The sequence below is a fragment of the Theropithecus gelada genome, chromosome 13 (assembly GCF_003255815.1).
Source record: "Theropithecus gelada isolate Dixy chromosome 13, Tgel_1.0, whole genome shotgun sequence".
NCBI classification, from domain to species: Eukaryota; Metazoa; Chordata; class Mammalia; order Primates; family Cercopithecidae; genus Theropithecus; species Theropithecus gelada.
Window position 1 is genome coordinate 88,189,619 of NC_037681.1, and position 12,504 is coordinate 88,202,122.

The window sequence follows — 12,504 nt, forward strand, 5'->3', positions numbered from 1 at the left end:
ATATTTTTTTAAAACTAGCTTAGCTGGGCATAGCAGCTCACACCTGTAATACCAACACTTTGGAAAGCCAAAGCAGGAAGATCACTTGAGGCCAAGAGTTCAAGACCAGCCTGGGCAACATAGTGAGACCCTATCTTTACAAAAAATAAAATAAAATATAAAAAATTAGTGGTGTGCACCTGTAGTCGCAGCTACTGAGAGGCTGAGGTGGGATAATCACTTCAGCGCAGTCAGCCAAGATCATGCCACTGTCCTCCAGCCTAGGCAACAGAGCCAGATCCTGTCTCTAAAAAACAAAAGGCAAAACAAAAACAAAAATACCCACCTCCCAGTACTATGAAAATCATTTTAATAATTGGTTAAATTCAAACAATTTATAATAGGATCCCAGATTATTAAACCCAACCTCCCATTCTTTTCAGAAATCCCCTCTCCCCGATTTTTGAGTAAATCGGTTTGATAACATCTAGCTGTGAGGAGTTTACTATCTGTCATGACTACCTTTCTGATTAACAGTTTTTTTTTTTTTTTACTCATTCTAGATGTATGTCACTTTTAACTTGGGAGCTTTGTTTGTTGGTTGGGTGTGTTGTTACATTTTGCTCATGTTGTTTGTAGCTTGTAAATGGACTCCCACAGGTGGGAAACTGCAGTAAGTAATGAAGACAGTACACACTCTGTACTGCATCTGCAGATTCAACCAACCACTGAAAGAAAATGTAGTTAGGCCTACAATGACTGCATCTGTACTGAACATGTACAGACTTTTCGTTCTTGTCATTATTCTCTAAACAACACAGTATAACTACTATTTATATAGCATTTAAATTGCATTAGATATTATACCTAATCTAGAGATGATTTAAAGCATACAGGATCATGTGCGTGGCTTATATGCAAATACTACGCCATTTCATATAAGGGATTTGAGCAACCATGGATTTTGGTATCTGTTAGGGGTCCCAAGGAATTGAGGGAGACAGTACTTCCAGTACTCCCACTGGAAGGAATAAGAATAAAAGTTTCTCCAGAATACACTCTTCCACGTTCTTGGAAGTCTGAAGTATGTGGCAAAGTAATGACAATGAAGAGAAGAAGGTCAAAAATTCAACAAATGAGTTATCAATCGGTATTTATTAAACAACTATAAATATTCTCAAGATATATTAGCTATTCAGGGGAAAACTACTTGGCCTTTAGCATTAGTGATGGGCCTAGAATGGTTAGATGGAATTATTTGGGTACCTGGGGCTCTGAACTGTGTCTTCAAATATCGCTAAGGGTTGGAGAGGTGTCAAGAGAGGAAAACAATTCTACTCTGGACCCAAAGGTGTAAGAAAATTGAAAATAGAACCTACGGAAGACAGAAAGGAGACCAACTCACCCAGAATGGAGTATGGGCTGAAGAGTGGAGGGATGAGTGCTGCTGCCCAGGATTATCAAAAGCTTTGGGTAGGCCAGGCATGGGGGCTCTCATGCCTGTAATCCCAGCACTTTGGGAGGCCGAGGTGGGCAAATCACCTGAGGTCGGGGATTCAAGACCAGCCTGACCAACATGGAGAAACCCCGTCTCTACTAAAATTACAAAATTAGCTGAGTAATCCCAGCTACTCAGGAGGCTGAGGCAGGAGAATCGCTTGACCCCAGGAGGCGGAGGTTGTGGTGAGCTGAGATCGCACCACTACACTCCAGCCTGGACAACAAGAGCCAAACTTCGTCCAAAAAAAAAAAAAAAAAAAAAAAAAAACTTTGGGTATAGAGCTAGCCTAGGCCATTGAGTCTTCCAGGAAATAGAGGGAAAACTTGAGCCCTTTGTGAATAAGCATGCTGACATCATTTGTTTTAGAGATGGGCTCAATAAAGTAAGACATTACTCACCCTTCTTGGTAAACACACAAAATTAAATACAGACCAAAACTGTTTTTCCATGCCCATTCTATTCCTTAAAAAGTCAAAAAGAATGATGCTAAAAGTGGTCATGGCCAAATAATGCAAGGACTCTGGAGATTTATCCCAATCAGATCAGCCTTTCTCTCAAAGGTACAAAGCAGACCTATTATACATATGTTTGTGTCCCCAAAGTAACATTTTTCAAGTGGCATTTCTAGTTTAAATTTCAATTTCAATGTAAAAATAGAGTGTAGTTAAAGGGTTCACAGAATACAAATATCCAACTGTGAAAAAGTACATTAATTGAAACACTGAAAAACCTGGTGATTCACTTACTAGTTTTTGGCCATGTAACACGATTTATACATTAATCTGACAGCATGAACTAACATTTCAGGCCTTTTTACTATTGCATTAAGTTTCCAGCCAGGTTCTGATTAGTCAAGATAATCCACTTTTAGTGAGTAACCTAACCTGTTTTGAATCTGTACATGCAGATGTGTTACCTGTGTTTTATAGTAATGGGACCGTTTGAACAGAAGAATGGAATGCCCAAGACACATTTATCAGATATGACAATTCTTCTATTGTTGTCACTCTTTGTCAAATGCCACAACCCATGGGCATTTAGCAAACCATAAAGATTTATCATCCGATTCCCTTATTCACAGTCACTTGGATATTTTTATTTTCAGTTTGATGCCAAGACGTCTTCGTTCATTATGTACCATGGATGAAGCATTCAAGCTATGCCTCCTACACATGAGTTTTTTGAGTTTTAGGCCTTCTCTCCACCATAAAATGTGAACTGTCATGGACAGTGACCAGTCTATTTATCTCTGAATTACTGCCCCTCGCATTAGAGTTTCCATCAGTTGAGTAGAGGGGGAGAGATGGCTGCTTGTTTGCCTTCAGGAAACAAATATCTGAAGCTGAAAGGCTCTCAACAGTAAGAGCTGAAGCCGAGCGAGAAAATGGTGCAGTGATGGTAACTAAGTGAACTAAAGTGCAGAGCCATGGAGCAGGTGACGTGCTTAGGCACTGTTTTTGCTGCTCAGCTCACCCATGGCCCTCTGCCGTGGACTCATGTCTCCAAATAAACACAGGGTCAGGAGAAGACGAGAATGAGATCTGTCCAAGACCCATTTAGACAAAAATTGCCCTGTTATAGCTTCACAATCTAAGAAGACATTTTTACGTGCAAAAATGTTGGGTGAAATATAATCAAGGATGCACAGAGGGACTCTGAACATATTCTGCCCCCGCTGGGAGTTTTAATCTACATGTCTTCCCCGTTATTGCTTAAGCCAGATTTTCAACCATTCAACTAACTCATCCAGTACTGTTAATGTACTGGCTAGGAGAATATTTTGTCTTTGGTGTTAATACCTCACCCTAAATTGAAGTAAACCTGGCTACAGAGAGGGTGCAATTTATGTTGCCTGCCACATTCCCTGGTTGGGTAAGATTTTCAGTTAAAGTCATCCTCCCTCACTTCCGTTTTGCCCCAGGGAAGGGAGATACATTCGCATTCAGCCCTGACAGGTAAGTGCTTGCCACTTATAAAATCCAATAAATAAATTCTAAATAAATATATCTGCAAATCGAAACCATTTTGAGCTACTTAACTGAGTGCAAATCTAGTCCTTTGTACACATATTTGTACAAAGTGTTGCCTGTAATTTTAAAGATGCTTGCCTCCGGGAGGTTTCGTTTTTCCATTGAAGTCCCCTTGATTTACTGTACGCAATATGTTACAGCTTCCTTATTTGCTCCTTTGGGACAGTTACTGACAGTAAATCTCTATTAAAATATTCTTCCATATGGTTGCATGAAAATTTTATTGCAGTGAGCCTGGGGCTGAAGGTCACAGCTGAGTAGCTGCAGTTAAGTATTGCAGTCTATGGACTCGGAGGTACATCTGTTCTGGGAGCTGGAGTAAAATTAGAATTTTACTGTCAATAGCATTTCTCCAAAACTAGTTAACATTTGTTTACTGTAGCTGGCTGGGCCTTTTCTTCCATAGTACCTAAAAGGTATGTCACCAGGCCCTGCACCCATCTCTTCCAGGGTGGAAGTTTTAATACAGAATCTGCTGAACCTGAAGGTCACCTGAGAAGTCCCTAATGGATATTTCATTTATGATACATGAAAATTTAATTTTATCTCTTCTAATTTGAATCTATTGCTCACTCACATTGGTTTTAGCTATAAGTCATTGTTTGTTCTAAAAGCTTCTTGGATAGCAGATCATACAAACTTAATAAATGCTACCAAAGTATGACTTTTACATCTGCATTTCTGGGGCTTATAAGAGAGTACCCAGGCAATGAGTTTTCATTACTTTATATGTTTGGTTGGAGAGGGTGAGATAGATTGGACACCATTTAGCTGGGATTATGATGTCATTACTTCAAGTGTTTGTAGATAATACTCATCCCCGAAAAGATTGGGAAAACCAAGGGACTTTTGAAAACGTAATTCCACTGAATAGATGTGGCTACATAAGCATGCTTTATGGCTATACACACCACATTTAGCAACTGGGAGCTGGGGTCAGCCAAGTGCCAATTGTTTAATGTCAACATTAAAAAAAAGGAAACATTCAACTATGTTTTTAAGCCTATCTTTCTCAGCAGTGCGACATCCAGCCTAGACTCCAAATCCACCCCAACACCTCTCATGTCAAAGCACTGTGAGTAAGTTACAAGGAAAAACCAGCCCAAGCAGTTCCCAGGGCCTTGGCTGTGTCTCCACAAAGTATGATGCTCAGCAGCATTGCATCCCAGCCTTCATCCAAACAGTAATCTGATCCATAGATTTGTAACCCAGGGTCCCCAGGTTTTTGGGTATCACTGTGAAAAAGTACCGATTTGTAACTGTTGCATCTTGAGCTCTTATTTCAAAAAGTTCCAGGAAGAAGCTCAGTCCCAGAAAAACAAAAACGGGTTGGATCCAGAGATGCCAGAATTGGAGATGAACTTTGGGGACCTCTCCTCATTACCACCCTAAAAACCTCACCCAGGGAGGAACTTATTTGCCATTTTGTACATATGTGACACGTGTGGAAGCATGATCAGTGACTGCACCTGTGCTGCCTTTACTTCACCTCTACATATAGTAACTCAGCTAAATAGCTGAATAACAGCTCTGTGTTCACCTTTGGTCAAGAAGGTAGTGTTGTGGGAGCTATCCCTGGTGCCCTCTTTGTTGCAAGTAATAAAATCATCTTGTTAAATCCTCCTTGGTTGTGGTCATTGGACTGTCACTCACCAAGAGATCAAACCCACCTGTTGTATGAGTAACAGATCCAGAAAGTTGAGTGACTCTGTAGCAGGTTTTTTCTTTTGATACTGATTAATTCCCAAGCTTATTTCTGAGACTCCATTGATTATCTCATATTAGTTCTGTTACCAGAACACCAGGATTTGGTCTAGATCCTGATGCTCACCACACAGAAAGCCAATCACGGAGACACTGAGTATTGGCAAGGAAGAAGGTTTTAATTGGGTGCTACAGCCGAGGAGATGGGAGCCCAGTCTCACACCCATCTTCCTGACTGACTAAAACTAGGGGTTTATAGAGCAGGGAATAAATGTAACAATGTGTAAGAAGATAAGAACTAGGGAGGGACAAGGAAGCAATACTGATGAATGAGGGGTACCTGTGGTGATCTGGTGAGTGTCAGTTCTTTGATACTTTTTTTGAGAGGCCTGAAGGTCTTTTCCTGAAGAAGGAACTCAGATTAAATAAATACAAGTTTCAAGCTTTAAGACCAGAAGGATCAATTTATATTAAACAAAAAGAACTATCTATGAGAGTATTGGGTTGGTTTCATTTCCAGAAGTTTAGGGAAATTTTCAAAGCAAATTTAAAAAAAAAAAAAAATGTTTTTGAGATAGGGTGTCACTCTGTTGCCCAGGCTGGAGTGCAGTGGTGTGATCATAGCGCATTGCAATCTCAAACTCCTGGGCTCAATCCATCCTCCTACCTCAGTCTTCCGAGTAGCTGGGACTACAGGTGCACATCACCATGACCAGCCAATGTTTTATTTTTTGTAGTGATGAGGTTTCCCTATATTGCCCAGGCTGATCTCAAACTCCTGGGCTCAAGTGATCCTCCCACTATGGCTTCTCCAAAGTGCTGAGATTACAGGCATGAGCCACCACACCTGGCCTAATTTGTGTATTTTTAAGCATACGTCACCATAGTAATGTTTAGGACGTAGTAGAGGGGGATCCAGAGAAAAGTGGAAAAAAAAAAAAGGCAGAAAAGGCATTAGATGGAGCATAGAAGTTACATTCACTGAGTGCTAGCCAGGGCCAAGCCCTGGTGCTTTGTAAAGTACTAGCTCTCATAATTCTCACACAATCTCTATGAGTTAGACACAATTATTATTCCCATTTTACAGATGACAAAACTAAAGGGCAGTGAGATTAAGTAACATGTTCAGTCATACTGCTGGGAAGCAGAGCTGGATTCAAAACAATATAGCCCCAGTGCCTGTGTCATTAACCACTGCACCCCACTGCCTCTTGGATGAGGAGGGTGGTGGGGAAGACATTGAGGGTCTAAAACGATTCCAGATTAGGTTTCAGATAAATCCCCAGATTGTGCTATTTGGCCCCAGGATGAAGTCTGAATATGTCCACTGTCTCTGATACTGATGTTGACAAGGATCATGTCCTTTACACTCAGTGGTGAGAACAGATGTGGAACAAGGTAAACATTGACGACTCTAACAGCACCTTCAGGAAATATATAGTGAGGTGAAAGAGTTCAATTTGATGGATCTGTGAACTAGGCACAATCTCTTCCCTGCAAAAAATTGCTCCTTTCAAAGAGAAACACATTTCAGAGATGCATGTTACCATGGATTAAATCTCAGCCTCACCCCCATTACTTTCACTCTGCACGCACCCTCAGCAACACACACACACACACACACACACACACACACACACACACACAAAATGTTTGGGCAAAAGAGAAACTAAATGCTGAGAAGGCCAATGAGAAGGCTGTACTAGAAAGAGGTAAACATGGGAGGGAAGTCTGAGCCAAAATTCCTCATGAAGAGCTAAGGACTGAACTTTGAGGAAGATCCAATATAAGGGCACATCCAGAGCACCTGTGGCAGAACCAGAACCTGGGCTTGGTACCAGGGGCTCTAAGTGGAAAAGAGGTGCAATAAAAACAAGAGAAAAGGGTGTATGAGATTGCCCAAAATAGCCTTGAGGCATCAGTGCCTCAAGTGTGAACCACATTCAGCAGGCTCAAAGGATCAGAGATTTATTTGCTTTTCAACAGATATTGTTTTAAACTGTATTTTGGCATAACTTTAGACTCACCTGGAAGTTGCATAAAGAGAATGGAGAGTTTCCATATATCCTTTCCCACCTTCTTCTGATGATAAGTACTAGGATCAAAACTGGGAAAGTGACATTGATACAATACTTTTAACTAAGCTACAGACCTTATTTGCATTTCATCAGAACAGGTATTTTTGTAGCACTCTTCTTGTGCCTGACACACCCTGTGCTAGGGGTTGGGGCACAGTTCCTGGCCTTACAGTGTTTGCAGTTTATTGGCAAAAGTTTGCAGGTCAATGACATACTGCTGGAAATTGGAAACCGTAGTTGGTATTGGAAATTTTGTTATCTCATTGAGTTGCCGTGACACGGGAAAAGCACTCATCACATATCTCTGAGCACACCTTCATTTTACTTAAGCACACAGCCACTGAACCTCTGTTCTTTGTGTCTTCAAATTACAGATCATGTACAACAGTGAAGGATTCCCAAGGATGTTTTTAGTGGAGGAGAGGTGGGGAAAGCCATGGGGACTTGGGGAGTTTTCCATCTTGGCCTTAGAGAACACAATAGGAATCTTTGAACATTGTGTGTTTTGGAAATACTGCTTAGAGATCACCAGGATTTTGACAACTTAAATGGGATCCCTCAAAAACTTTGAGGTTTTAGCTATTCTTTTGTTGGTAATTAAACTTTTTGTTTTTGATAGTAAGTAGCAATCAACTATGAGAAACAGCACCACTTTCTGTATTGTTAGGTTTTATGCTAACACGAGAAAGCTACAATCTTTATCGCTGTGTATATAAGGTCAGGAATTTGACAATAATGTAACTGGATTCATGGTGTGGGAAGTAATTTACTTTTTTTGTTTGTTTTTAGAATTGGTTTTACTGTGTCATTATATAATACTCTTGAATTTAGCGGTTTGTTTTTGTTTTTCTTTTGCATATTAGAAGTCATTTCATATTTTTTATATATATAACATAAGTGCTCTAAAAGAAATGTGTAAAATGATTACAGCTATGTCCTGGGGAGTGCAAGTTAGTCTCTCTGTGTGTGTCCACTTTAAGTCCTATTATTTAGAAGCAGATGCAGTAATGCTAAGTAAATACATATTTAGTAACCCTACATGCCCCTCTCCACACATGGGCACCTATTATAGAGATACAAAAGGAACAGTAGGCAAAGTCCCTTTCACTCAGCTTATGCTGCAAAGCTCCTTGTATTTGCTTATTTGAGAAGGGGGAAAAGATCATTTTAAAGTTAAATTGCCTAGTGAACCCATCTATCATTTGCAAAAAGGTAATGAGCTGGAGCCAGAAGCCTAAGTCTCTGCTTTCTTTCCCTTTCTCATGGCCAAGATGTAAGACATAAAAAGCAATTTTTCTTGATATGTGATCAAACGATGGATTAAGACTTGCAAGGAGCCGGTGATCAATTGTCTGATAATATGTGACAGATCTTGTCAGATTGACGAAAATGTACCCCAACCCAAAGGGAGAGAAGCCTCTGAGCTGTGAAGGTGCTTTCTTAAGCAATTGCCTGAGATGCAGAGGCCCTGTGATATCAATTATCTTCTGTATCAACACCAAACCGGATTTTTTTTTTTTCTGCCGAAGCTGCCATCATGGTTTGACATGTGTAAGTTAATTCTAATTAGATGCATTTCAGTAATCACTTAACTTTAATTGGTTTTGTATCTTATTTTTCAAAGGAAGAAGGCATAGACTTGTCCTAATGCTTTACCAAAATAATGTTCCACAAGACATGAAATGAATTCCCCTCCACTCTCCCCCACATTTCTGACAACATGCCAATAAAAATAGTATTAGGTGATTAAAGAATTTTTGTTTAAGGCAGACATAATGATAAACGGTAATAAAGTCAAACAGCCAGTGGGCTCCTTGGTGGATCAGCCACCTGATGGCCTGCCTCAAGATCCAGCCTTGGCTTAGTTGGCAGGATCCACACTTAACATTAGAGCCTCTTTCGGGGAGAGGGAAGAGAGGGAAAGTGAACGACGCCGAGACATCCATATTGTTTCCACCTTCCTTGGCAGTTTCAAGCTGCCAAATGAACATCCACTCATCTCGGACTGGTTCCAACTTAAGAAAAGAAAGGGGAAGAATACATTTCAAAATCACGTGGACTTATTTTGGGAGCTCAGAGAAACTGTAAGCCAGGTTTAGATTTATTTATTTATTTATTTATTTTTACTTAGCTCCAAGGTTGGGGAGAAAAGCCTTATTTTTACATAAGGCCAAAGAAACAACTGAAACAGGTTTTAAATTTCTTCCTGATGCAAAGGAGGAGGAATCTGCCTACTCAGCATTTTCTTCCAGTTTTCCTGTAAAGGAGGACACTGTGCTGAAGCAATTATTTCTGTATAAACAAGCTGTCTGCCCATTTGGGAGACATTTACATTTGGTGTTTGAGATGCAGTCCCAGAGAAGATAAGGCTGAGTTTTTATATGTGTAGAGAGAAAAGTTGGGGGAAGGGAAGTATACAGTAGATGGTCAGATGCAGGGGGGTGGTTATAGCTTAAAACCCAACTCTATTGGTCAATGGAGTTATAATCTTAAATAGATAAACCCATCTCATGGTATCTGAAAAATCTTTTATTCATCCATTCATCAAATGCCTGTAGACATATATTATCATATGGGTTTCTGGGTTTTGGTTTTTAGTGCTTACTGTGTGCCAGAACCATGGCTGTGGGGATTCAGGGATGACGAAGGCAGAGTCCTTGATCTACTTCACGGAGCTTGAAATGAAGGTCCCCTGGCAATGATCTAGCCTAAGTTTCTTGTGTTTGTCAAACTGAACTCCAGGAAGCTAACTGGGGGGTCTTTAAATGGCTGGGATAGTAGAAGAAAGCTAAGCAGACACGCTCTAGCCCATCTTTAGCACCCATCCTCGGCTTTAACCCAGGGCTTACACTTTGGTTATTTTACATATTAGGATTCCCTATGAGATTTGTTTAGGGAAAAAAAAAAGGTGATTTATGCAGCATTCAGTCCTTTTATTTTAAGTAAGGAAAATTAGATTCTTGAGCCTCAGAAGCACTCGTGCATCTTTGGTGACAGTTTGGAGCGTCCAGCCGGTCTGCTGTCAGGTCGCCCTGACAGGTTACCCAGACGGTCAGCGGCTGCCTCCCCTCCACCATGTGCTGCCCAGGACGGCAGGAGCTTTTCCATCTGTGGAGAAACAAAGGCTTGTGGGTATGTGCCGCTTAGCACAAGATTTTCCATCTGTGGAGAAACAAAGGCTTATGGGTAGGTGCTGCTTAGCACAAGATTTCTCTAGACAGAATGAGAAGCCTCATGCTTGCTGTGTTTGCTGGTTGGAACTTCAGGGATGGCTTGCCAGTTTACTTTTGTTTCTCACCTGAGGTTTTTGGTATATAAGATGGTATCTTGTCTCTGATCATCAGAAACGTTTGGGAGGTCTTGTGTGGACTCTGATAGCATTTGTTGGCATTATGAAGGGAATAGACTCTTATTACCATGAAAGGCTATTAGTTTTCCTCAATTTGTCCAAATGTTTCTTGGAGCAGAATTTGAAACTTATGAGATTCCAATAATGATCAGGGCCAATGTAAAAGTCACCAAAATTATAGCAAAAGCTGATTCAGTAGACTGAGGAAGAGAGACCAAGGTCTAAGAACAGGAGATAAGGCAAAAAAAAAAAAAAAAAAATCAGAGTGTTGTTTGATGATATGCTGACATCCTGGGTCACAGAGCACAGAAGAGTTCTGAGACACAAGCAAGGCAAAATCCCTTCAGGGATGCTAAGGGCAGTTTCCTTTCCGTTTGTGGTGGAGAGTGGGCATGAAGTTGTTGATGACTGGGAACTTTAGAGTTGAATAGTGGGAAGTCTTGATTTATCTGGTTTGAGAACAGAAATCACCATGAGCCTTGGGCAGTCTCTATAGCCAAGTGTGAGCCTCTACATCAGCCAGGGCAGCTGGGCCCTTTCATCGCCTCCCCGCACCAATGACCCCACGCTACTCCCCACTTCCCTGCTCCCCTGGACCCTTGCAGGAAGTGTATCACATCCGGGGCACTAGAACCTGGGGGAAAGAGACATGTATGTGAACAGCTTTTTAAGTAGAAAATAATGGCAAAGGATGAGCACCTGAGAAGCTGATCAGATGGAGAGAAATAAGCATTTGCCAGTATTTTAATACAAATGGCCACGGAAAAGATAGGGAACTTGGTATTGAGCATTTGCCATCTTCCTGAGTGAGGTTAAATGGATTTGATTTACACTTCTCAGACAGCCTAATTGCAACTTTGCAGTAGGCAAGATCAAGTAAAATTCTGAGTTTAATAGAAAAGAGGATCTGATTTGCAATTCAGTCACTCTCTGGTGAGCTAATATGGGAAAATCACACAAGGTCAGAGGTGAGCTCCTTCCCTGGCCTCAGGGAGGATATAACTGAAGTGGAAAAGAGAGGGAATAGGTCAAGAAGAAGAGGCATATTTCAGTGTTTATAACCAAGGATGAAGAACTGCCCCATCCAGACACCGATATTCCCTGCAAGGAGTGAAGAGCTGGAAGGTTCACAGATGTTATCTCCTTTGAAACAAAGCTCTTTCCACTTCTGCAACAGGAAGTGGCCTAGTTGGAGATTTCCAGAGAAAGCTCATCAGGTGCCCAGTAATTTCAGTGGAAGACACATACTTAGTGATCCTAGCCAGTTGATCCAATGTCATTTCACAAACAAACATATACAGACCTTGAGTGATAAGTTAACGCATTCAAAATGGGTGGCAGAACAATAACAAGAACCCCTACCTCATGGTGTTCCCTCTTGTGGTCCCTTTTTCTTCATGGAATTGCCTCAGTTGAACTCAGGAAGTATTTTACTGATTCTCTTACATATGCTAACTCTGATTTGGGCACTGATTTGGGCAGATATAGTATCTGCTCCTGGGAAACTGTATACCTCACTGGGGAGAAAAGACACACACTGCTATTAGAACTAGATTGCCTTGCACAGTGATTCATGAGCCAAGATTAGTGTCAGCAATTAATTCCATAATAGTACAGTAACTAATCTTTGATCTTCACAATAGCTACGTAAGTCAGTGAGCCCGACTTGATAAAAACTGAAGCCTAGGTTAAATGGCTTGCTTATGATCCAATAGCTAGTATGGTACAGAAATGGAATTTAAAGTTGGGACTTCTGATTTAAAACTGGAGTCTTTTCCCACTATGTATTTTGCTACCTTTCAAAGTTGTAGAACTCCTTTCTTTTTTTAATAAGAGGCATAATAAGAAGCACAAATAACAACA